This window comes from Electrona antarctica (genome assembly GCF_951216825.1).
Source record: "Electrona antarctica genome assembly, chromosome: 22".
NCBI classification, from domain to species: domain Eukaryota; kingdom Metazoa; phylum Chordata; class Actinopteri; order Myctophiformes; family Myctophidae; genus Electrona; species Electrona antarctica.
The window spans coordinates 5,034,999-5,046,384 of record NC_136805.1 but is presented as its reverse complement, the minus strand read 5'-3'; positions in this window follow the sequence as shown (position 1 = coordinate 5,046,384).

Below are 11,386 nucleotides of genomic sequence, written 5' to 3'. Positions count from 1 at the left end.
ATGGTAGTATTAGTACTGGGAGTACTGAGAGTGATGGTAGTATTAGCACTGAGAGTGATGGTAGTATTAGCACTGAGAGTGATGATGGTAGTAGGATAACCGGGATTACTGAAAGTGATGGTAGTATTAGCACTGAGAGTGATGGTAGTATTAGCACTGAGAGTGATGGTAGTATTGGTATTGGTATCACTGTGAGTAGGAGTAGGATCCGTTATATTTATAGGAGTAGTACTTGTAGCAGTAACCAAATAGTAGTATGAGGTGTGCACAGTAGTACTTTTGTTTATATTAGTTGTAGTAATATATGTTGATCCTCGAGTCAAACTGGCTGAGGTGAGCATGTGCGTGTGTGTGCGCGTGTGTGTGAGAGGGAGAGAGAGAGAGAGAGAGAGAGAGAGGGGGGGGCAGGGAGGGATAAAATGAAGTGAAATAAACAAAATAATGAATTTAATTTGAAAATACGTCATGACAGTGAAAGTGAGTGAATTAGAAAACCCAGTGTTTACGGTGATTACGATAATGGAGCAAAATGCGTTTAGCTGTCCTTTAATATATTTACATTTTAAATAGTTGAACTACTTGAACCCTATACCAGGGTAACGCGATTTGCTATAGGAGGGAAATACTACAGATCTTAGTGTAGAGCCCTGGGGGGCCTCAGCCACCTACGCGCTCTGGAACAATCTACCTTTCCCTATCCGATCTGCCCAGTCCATTGAGGTGTTCAGATCCATATTGAAAACTCACCTTTTTTCCTTGGCTTTTAATTGATTCATTTGATTGTCTTAAAATATGAGTTTTATGATGTCTTTACTTGTCTGTGCGCTGATGGGAGCTGTTGATGCTCCGTTTGTTTTTAACCTGTACAGCACTTTGGTCAGCTTCTGTTGTTTTAAATGTGCTATATAAATAAAGTTTGATTTGATTTGAAATCAATTCAAAAAAACAATCCTAAACTTCTAATCAGTGTCGGTATATGCATGTAGAATCAGCACAGTAGGACACATCTCATAATCTGTCACTCTTAACAACATAATAATTACTACAATTACTATATAATTACTACAGATAAAGACTGAAATGATTAACGGTCACAGTGACAGTCAGTTGCAGCAATAATGTTTTCATTCTTACCCACAGTGAAGACAATGGACATCCAAAGGATCTTCATGCTGATGTCTCGAGTGTTGCTTGTCCTCTAGTCGTGCAACAGAGTGGGAGACTGCTCCTGTCCTCCGGTCAACAGAGTGGGAGACTGCTCATGTCCTCCGGTCAACAGAGTGGGAGACTGCTCCTGTCCTCCGGTCAACAGAGTGGGAGACTGCTCCTGTCCTCCGGTCAACAGAGTGGGAGACTGCTCATGTCCTCCGGTCAACAGAGTGGGAGACTGCTCCTGTCCTCCGGTCAACAGAGTGGGAGACTGCTCCTGTCCTCCGGTCATGTAGACAAGGAACAAAAGAGTGGTAGACTTCCCTGTGGACATCCACAGAGAACTATAGGCTGTCCAGTAACTCAGTTGAACCCTGAGGAAGACCTATTAGGTTGCTCTGTCTGGGTGATGAAAATAAAACTGATGTGAAAGGGACATGTATCGAGTGCTGGCTGTCTTCTGTCCTCTCAAGACTGCCCTGTTGACATACATACACAGAGGGAGTGCTTGGCAGTGCCAGGCAGATCATATATTTATACTAGGCTATCTCTCTGGAGCAGGAAGTATAAAAACTCCTTACTGTTAAAACTTCTGAGTGTGTTTACTTAACAAACTTTAAGTTTGCCCATATCAACCACCAATAACACAAGGCGATCGGCCAGTCAGATTGCTCGAGAACAGACAAGCGTCGTAATAAACTGGCCCTTGTGGATTATTCTGTGGGAATAAAAGTGCCCAGTAGCATCATGGTATCTATGTAAATGTACATGTAAATTGTATCTACATCCATAAAATAATATTACTTCTACACCTATGCTTTCAATAACACAAGTTCAGGTACTATAATATAGTATAAAACATTATGACACTTTTACAGAGGTTATGGACACATTTTACATTTTAATGCTTATGCTTTGTTCAAATGTAGCTGAAATTTGTGGGAATTTCAGCCTCTCATTCATACCTGGTGTAGCCTGTGATGTGACAATAAACTGAATTTAATTGACATAATAAAGGCGGATTCCACAGGCATTTTATACTGTCATCTATAGTTATTCTTTATAAATATCAATAGGATTCTATGTGATTGAAGCAGCTGTTCTAACAAGATCAACCTGTAACCAGTAACAGCGTCTGGTAAGATTCAGTGTCTTGATAAACAGAAAATACAATTTCAGGTTGGGATACCAATTGCATCAAATCAGGAGAGAGAACTCATACAGGATAAACAACAAGTGAAATTGGAAGTGGCAAAACCGACAAAATTGGAATTTGAACTCTATAAAACTGAAGCTGATAAATGGGCACTCTCTCTCTCTCTTGATTAGATAAATGTTGTGACGCACCAGTAAATGTATTTTGTGTTTACTAAAGAGCTGGCTGTTACTGAACATATTCTCTAATCTCGAGAGCAATGCTTAAGTAAGCCTTGCTGAGCCATGTGGCCCATAATGGCAGGAGCCTATCTCCTGTTTCTGTAGTGTGAGGCAGCTTGATGTACAGGTAGCGTACACGTAGCGCCAGTATGTTGCAGACGCAGGGACTTACCCCAAATCTGTAATGATTGCAGAGTGCCAAGCAGGAAGGCATCAGGTCCAATTTGTATTAGTCTTTGGTATGACCGAGCCGGGGTTCGAACCCCGACCTCTAACCATAGGCTGGTGAGAACACAGAACAGTGCTTACTGTCAGAATAGCTATTTAACACATATTCAAAAAAATATAATTAAAAATAATTATAATTAAAATGATGTATTTCAACCAAACGAAACACCACTGTGTTGTGCAATTCTGGATTGGCCTGCCATTTCCGTGAAAAGAAAAATACACTTTGTACTTATGTCTTTTCTTGTAATGTTTCTTGTCTGATGCAAGTGTCAAATCTTTTGATGACTCTGGTCCATCAATTGATTCAATTTACATTATGATAATGCACCTTCATCTTTTAGCCTTAGTAGCAGGCCTCAAAGATGGGATTTTGGGGGAGGAGACAGTGAAATTACAATTTAAAGGACTTTTTTTTATACCCAATATAAAAGAAGGGAAAAAGGGGAAGGAAGTAAAAAAAGGTCATCATGTGGTTGGTTGGCAGTGGTCTCCCTACTGTTTTCTTTGTCAGGTAGGACACCTACTGGCTGACTGGAGGTACTGCCCGAAGGTCATAATCTCTCCCTAGGCCGAGTAGAGATTCTACCTGGAAAGGGAGGTAAACATTAAGTGACCAGATTTCATGTCATATGAAAGCAGGGAATCATAGCTTCAAATTGACATATTGGTTGTTCAGTTTGACTCACCAGTTTTGGAGATATGGCTTATAGAGTAATGTCTTGCAGAGAAACAGCGAGTTGAGAAAACAGGCTTGAAAGGTTCACTTCTGTGGTCTCTAACATTACACCTAGCTACATGTTTAAGCACTTATTTCATATTTACATGTCGATTTCAGCTCTGACGTTTATTTCAGAAATGCTCTAGTATGTGAAGAGTCTGCCTGTGCTATTAACTCATTTTCACCTCTGGTGAAAAACTGAAGGCTGCACGATGGCAGCCCCTCAGTCAAATCTGGTTACATTTGGTCTCTAATGTGACGTACCACATTTAAGTTATTCAAACTAAAAGCCTGACCCAACTAAAGGCCGACCCAAGTTAGAAATAAATAAAATAAATAATAATAATCGAGTCATGTTACTGTATCTCACATGCTGAGGTCATTAACATAGTGACCAGGCAAAATAACTAATTCTGTATGCCAAGACAAAATATCCAATACTGTAAAATGTGTGATTTGATTCAACCATTTTTAAATGACCTTTTATTTTGTTATGCCAAAAGTATTGCTTTCTAATGGCAAAATATCAAGATCACATTTTGTATAAGCCCAAAACACATACAGTATATAATATATATACACAAATATATAACTGAAATGAACTTGATTGATTTGTTAAGCAATCAGAACGACAAGCTTCACAATGAAAAAAAAAAGAAAAAGTATAAATCTCGCCATGAACCCATGGCTGACTTTTTTGTTTGTTTTCCGAGTCAGGTTAAAAACTACAGTAGGTCCTGGGCCATGGCTCAGCGGTCCAGGCACCTTGGCTGGTAGCCAGAGTCTGGCAGTGTGCCGCGGGTTCGACTCCCGATCCCGACGGCCTTTACTGCATGTCACCCCCCCCCCATTTCTTTCTCCCATTTCCTGTCAGCCTACTGTCTGTCCCTCCATAAAAAATATAAAATAAAGGCGAAAGCCACAAAAAAAAAACATTTAAAAACTAGAGTAGATTAAAAACATGCAAGGCTAGTAAGCAACGCAGCTGCAGCTATTAAAATAATAACAATAAGACAGGTGCCCAGACTAGAGCCATGGGTCTGCTGCCAATACCATAAACAGCATCTGTGTCATTTTATATTGAAACCACTTTAACCATTATTTTATACCTTGGCTATTAACAGATATACAAACTTGCACTTGTAGCTCTATATTTATATTAACTTTTTCTTTTACAAAGAATATTTATTGATTTTAGCTCTGCTATTTTTTAACCTCCAACCGTGGTCAAATACATCATAATTTGGGATGGGGGGGGGGGGTCCTACCTTGACATGAAAAGGCTTGAGCGCCACTGATTATAAATAAAATACATCATATATACTGATTATAAATAAAATACATCATATATACTGATTATAAATAAAATACATCATATATACTGATTATAAATAGCAACATATGTTTTTCAGAAAACTGTTTTTTGTAGAATGGGCCTCAGGTCTTAAAACTGTCTCAGTGCCACAGGACGCCTTTGGACACCTCCCCCTGGTGGCCGCGAGTGGCATTGGTGCCTAAGCCAGGTTATGCGTCATGGCTTTGCCAAGTTTTAGATTTTTTTATTGTATACTATTATTTGTATTTCTTCTAAATTAACCTCTGGGTTTACGAGTATACTGATGTAGTGGTTTGTGGTGGGTTTGTGAAATGAAATGAAGGATGGGGAAGAGCCTTTGTGTATGTCCTTATGTCTGTATGTCCCCATACTGCTGTATGGGGCCGAGACATGGACCCTCACAGTACAACAGGAAAAAGCCCTGGATGGAGTCTACACAAGAATGCTACGAATGGCACTAGGTGTCACATGGACGGACCGCAGGAATACACAATCCCTGATTGGATTGGCCGAGCGACGCCACCAATAACACACAATCCCTGATTGGCCAAGGGGACCACAGACATACGCAGCCGAATACAGTACTTGCGCTCTGCTCGCGCAAGTAATAATTACAGGGCTTACAAAATCGACTATAAATGACCATAAAACCGCTACAAACGGTTGCCACAGCAGGAGTTGGGACTAAAAACAGGTTATAAAAATGTCGCTCTCAATCATCAAATATAATTTAGTTAAAACTAATCAAAACACCGGAATTAGAATGTCAGCGTTGAACCACATTATATAGCCTAAACGATGAGACTTTAGTACGAGAGCATAACCTGTTAAAAGTTAAAACCTATAAAAAGTTACAACCAGATCCCGTTCCCCGATGCCGTGCCAACCCTCAGCAGTGCTGTCTTCCATTGTCCTTCAAAGCCTTCCATTGTCTTCTCGACCACACTTGGCGCGCACACATGCAAGGAGAGCGCAATCAGTATGCAATTGGAAACACTCAACAATTTCAGCCTCAATCACACATCAAAATGATAAAATATACAAAATCACAGCAAAAACAAAATATTATATAAAAATATAACAATGCAAAAAGGCTGGAAATTAAATAAGTTTCCTGGGACCATTACATATGTACAAGCTGTATGATGACCTTTCTAGGTCACATGGCCAAAAACACGCTGCCTTTACCAGAGTGGTAAATGGTGCATTTATATAGATCCAAGGCGCTTTACATAGATTGTGCATTATGTTCACCCATTCCCACACACATTCATACACCGATGGCGGCGGAAATCATGCAAGGCACCAACCAGCACATCGGGAGCAATTAGGGGTTCAGTGTCTTGCTCAAGGACACTTCGACACTGCCCGGGTTCGAACTGACAACCTTGCGGTTACCATCCAGCCACTCTACCCCTGAGCCACCGCCACCCCGAGTGTGTGCAGGGTATGCAGTATACAGCATAGGCCCGTTCGACACATCTATGGTATATTCTGTCCAAATGTACCACACCCCGAAAAAGACTGTAAAAAAGAAAGAAAATAAAAACTGTATCTGCCTACATCCTTAAAATAATCCACTGGGTTTCACTTCTACACTTGCTATCAACAACATGAGTTCAGGTACTATAATATAGTATAACATATTATGACACTTTTACAGATTCTCTATAATATAGAGTAAAATATAACATTTTATATTTGATTATCCTTTGTTAAAATGTAACTGAAATTCCAGGTGAATTTCACCCACTCGTTTATATACCTGCCGTAAACTTGTGATGTGATCATAAACTGAAGTTGAACTTTGATATAGAAAGACTTTCATTTACATTTACAAGGTAGCTTCCACAGGTGTCGTATAATTTGGGTTTATACCTATGACTGAGTGTATCTCTCTGTAGATGCCCTGGCCCCCCCACGGCCCCTGGGAGTCCTTCAGCTCAAACGTAGAGCTGTGAAGGGGAATAGGAGACGACGACGGAGACAGGAGGTGAACCACCGACGTCACAGAGCTCCTGAAGGACGCGGTTCTGGCCGTGAACAGGACGAATATCTGAAAGCCCTAGAGAGAGAGAGACAGAGAGAGAGAGAGAGACAGAGAGAGAGAGAGACAGTGAGACAGAGAGAGACAGAGCGAGACAGAGAGAGAGAGAGAGAGAGACAGAGAGAGAGAGAGACAGAGAGAGAAACAGATCGAATCAGAGAGAGAGAGAGAGAGAGAGAGAGAGAGAGAGAGAGAGAGAGAGAGAGAGAGAGAGAGAGAGAGAGAGAGAGAGGTTGAATACTTCATAGTAAGACTGAAAACAGTATGGAAGTACAGTTAACAAAGCTATGCTAAAAGGATAACACACTGTACTCAATTCATCATCAAGACTTCAAGCGTAGCGTTAGTTCATTGTGGCACGGAAGGCAGATGGTTTTGTGTACATGGTTCCTCCTCATTCATTCCCCCTAGTGATCTATACTGCTTCTTTAAATCCGCTGCCTCTCCAGGCCACGCCCTCATTCCCACAGTGCAATTCAGGCGGCCTACTTAAGCAGCCTCAGCTCACTACTCATTCTCCATGCTGAGCTGTCAAGCAGCTCGTGCGGCGTCTGCGTGAAATATTCTCCCACCTCCCCGGCCTCCTCCCTGTAGTTCTTAGTCCAGGGGTTATGTGATATTATGGTATTGTTTGCGATTGTGTAGATTCATTGTGTTGAATCATGTGTTGATATGTTATTACTGTGTATTGTTGTTGTAAGCGCCATTTGAGTCATGATCACACGTCTGAACTTCCTCGGCAGCCAGTATCACCCAAGTATAGGGACTTGGGCGTTACAGTTGTTCATGATTTTGTATCTTTGGCTCTGCTCTGGGGGGGTTGTTGATATCAGAGCTGTGTCTTGGTGCACAGATAATTGGAGATATCAATGTGATATCAGACCCGTGTCTCGGTACGCAGATCATCTGATATCACATGAGCAGAGCCACGCCGCCATACTAACATGCAATAGCTTTGCAATAAATGGTTTATGGGCCCAGGCGGTGGCGTAACCGTCTGGGCACCCGACTGGTAATCCAGTCGCAGTGTGCCGCGGGTTCGACTCCCGAGCCCGACACGGCCTTTACTGCATGTCTTCCCCCATCTCTCTCCCGTTTCCTGTCAGCCTACTGTCTGTCCCTTCAAAAAACCAATAAAAGGCGTAAGCCGCAAAAAAAATATCTTAAAAAAAAAAAAATGGTTTATGGTCAATCTGAGCTTAAGTGTCTCAATGAAGTACAATACATTACTGTACATAATGCAACAACACTGAAACGCACTGCTAGATATATTCACAGAAAAAAGTGGGGTGCGGGCGGAGGGCACTCCCACAGGGCTCCTTAGATTTTTTATTTAGCACAGTATAAAAACAATACTGTGTAGTACCTGTGTTGTTGTAAAGACACAGAAGAGGATGTTGAAGATAAGGTGAGTGGTTCCCGTGGTAACCAGCATCAGGTATCCCAGGATCCAGGATATTCCCAGTAAGATAGCCAGAGACAAGCTACTCAGCAGCTTCTTCTTCACGGAGTTACTCCTTGTACTGCAACACACGCAGACGGACATAACATTACCACTGGTGGAAAAAGTACTCAATTGTTTTACTTAAATAAAAGTACCAATACTACAATTTAGAACTACTCCGTTACAAGTAAAAGTACGGAATTGAAAATGTACTTTTTTCCCCCACGATTGACTGAACTCGTGCTACCTCCTATGCATGAGGAGTCCAAGCTGCTTCTTTTCACCTGACAGGGGGGAGTTTCCCCGGCCGGACATAGCGCGTGGAAGGACCACGTTATTCCGACCAGTTCCTTTCCCCTCCATCAGGCGCCCCGGCTGGCCAGGGGGAGGTAGTTTAGAGACGGATTACTGCATGTTTTTGTGAGGGGACACGGGGAGAACATGCAAACTCCACACAGAAAGGCCCTTTCGCCAACCCCGCCTCGGGTATGGGCACTGATGACGCGGAGGAGGGAACACACCCCCAGCGCCCACAGCACCCCCAGCGGGAATCGAACCCAGGACCTTCTAGCTGTGAGGCGACAGCACTACCAACTGTGCCAGCGTGCCTTTTGATTTGTCTTAGTTTTAGTCGACGAAATCAACACTGACCTGGTGAGGTCGGGCTGTTTCCTACAGTTGATGTACATGAAGTACAGAAAGACCGCTGTGTTGTACACCAACACCACGCCCACAGGGAGGAGAAAGCCCCAGAACATGGGCTTCCCAAAGTCAAAGCTCCCTGTGGTGGCATCCGTTGCAGCGAGCCAACAACTGAGGAGGGAGGAGGAGGGGGAGGAGGAAGAGGAAGAAGGAGAAGAAGAAGGGATGAAAGGGGGGAGGAAGGAGGTAGAGGACTGTCAGAAACAGTATTTTCTTTGTATTTGATTGTAAACATGATCTCATTAGAATGAATTAAAGAGAATTGACCTACAAGTCCTCTCGCCTGAATCCTAGGGGGTTGCTGGGTCTGTAGCACACAGCTAGAGAGATAGACACCATGACAGCAGGGATACCTGCACATGCACATGCACACACACACACACACACACACACACACACACACACGCACGCACACGCACACGCACAGACACAGACACAGACAGGCGCTCAAACTGTGGGTCGGGTCCCAAACAACAGATATCTATTGTGTACACACTAGCCACATTACAATCACAAGAGCCAAGTAATAAAAAAGGTACACTAACATATACAGTATGTGCGTGTGTGTGTGTGTGTGTGCGTGCGTGCGTGCGCATTGTACCCCAGCCAGTGACGACAGACAGTGCAGTGGAGTACGGTGGCAGGCTGGTCTGATGCATGGTGATGAGGACGAGGAGTTGCGTGGCGTAAACCGAGTTCCAGACGAAGGTGGCCAGCAGGAAGTACTGCAGCAGCGCCGCCACGGCCGTGCACGAGCCGTGGTCGCGCTCCACGTGCACGTCTGACCCCATGACCACGTTCTGCTCGGTGTCGTTCACCTTCACCTGGAGAGATGGAGTTCAAAAATATATATATATTTCCAGCTTTACATTTACCCATTTAGACCTGGGAACGATTCTACAAAATGTCTTCTGAATCCTGACAGTTTTCTGAAAAACCCATGTTTCTATGTCATATACTTTATTAATCCCAGAGGGGAAATTGAAGTGTTACAACAGCAACAGGCAGCCAGCATTACGCAGCGCCAAAACTTAATCTCTGTACATCTCAGAAAGTGCGACCGCCTTCCACAGAAACAAGAAGTATAGAAGTATAGTATTTTAGTTTGATTTGACCCCGAATACAGTATTGCAAGTATAAGGCTGAACAATACATATTACATATTGAAAATCTATCATCATCGCTTCTTTCTATCATTCTTCTTTTTTCAGAGTGTGCATACTTTAGGCTTTTCATTGTCATGGGTTCTTCTACTGTATGTTAGCAGGGAACCTAAAGGCAGAATTATAATCTAACTGTAGCCTACACTTCAATATTTGTTTAATATTGACTCGTCATTGAAATATTCAACCAAGTCATTGCATATATTGCTGAAATAATTTCCTCTAATACATTTCATCGGTTTCAAATCTCAATTGTTTCTACCTTACGTTTTGTGTGTGCGTGCGTGCGTGCGTGCGTGTGCGTTGTACCGGCAGGTTGTTTTGTCTGCTGTTGTTGTTGACTCCAGCGAGGAAGACGATGATGAAGATGAGCATGCTGACACAAATGCTCACCATGACGACGGTGAAATTACTGCTCCTTTTACTTTTCCTGACACAGTTAATGACACATTATTTTACAGGAAAAAAAAGTTAATATATTTACCCAGGGTAACTGGACTAAGCATCAGATACTTGTTTACAGCCAGGCCCTGCTCATAGAACATTTCATGGTAGTGGTTCAATGCCTTGCTCAAGGGCACTTCAGCGGTGGTAATTTTAACGTGCCGGTCCGGGGATACGAACTGGCGACCTTCCGGTATCAAGACCGCTCCGCAAACCGTTCGGCCACCGCTGCCACAAAGTCGACTAAGACTCCCTCGATCGATTAGTCGACCAATCGGTCAGGCCTAATAATTATTTAACAATATTTTCCCCTTTTCAAAACTAAAATTAAAACATAATCACAGAATGTTTTGAGTGAAATATGCAGGATTTAAGTACACTACAATGTTAAAGGTATATTCAGTGATTTGACTTAATTCAAATATCACTTATTTTTTCTTTTTTTCTGGATAATCCTCCCTACTATAGAGTGTGCTGACCATATAAGGAGTTCCTCCCTGTCCCCAGTGAGCCCCTGGGGTCAAAAAACCCTAGTTTCAGTTTTGGTGGCGGGTGGCAAAACCGTCATCCAATCAGGATGAGAGGGGCCTTCCTCCAATCATGATCGAGTGGGGGCGGGCCTTGGTGCACATGCTGTTGGCCTGTTGCACTTCCCCCCACTGTAGAGCGTGCATGTGCACATTTTGTTACCGGGGCGGACTGGGTGGTTTTCCAAATCACCCAAATCACTGAATGCTCCTTTAAAACCTGCAGCTGCTTGGTTTTTAACCCATTT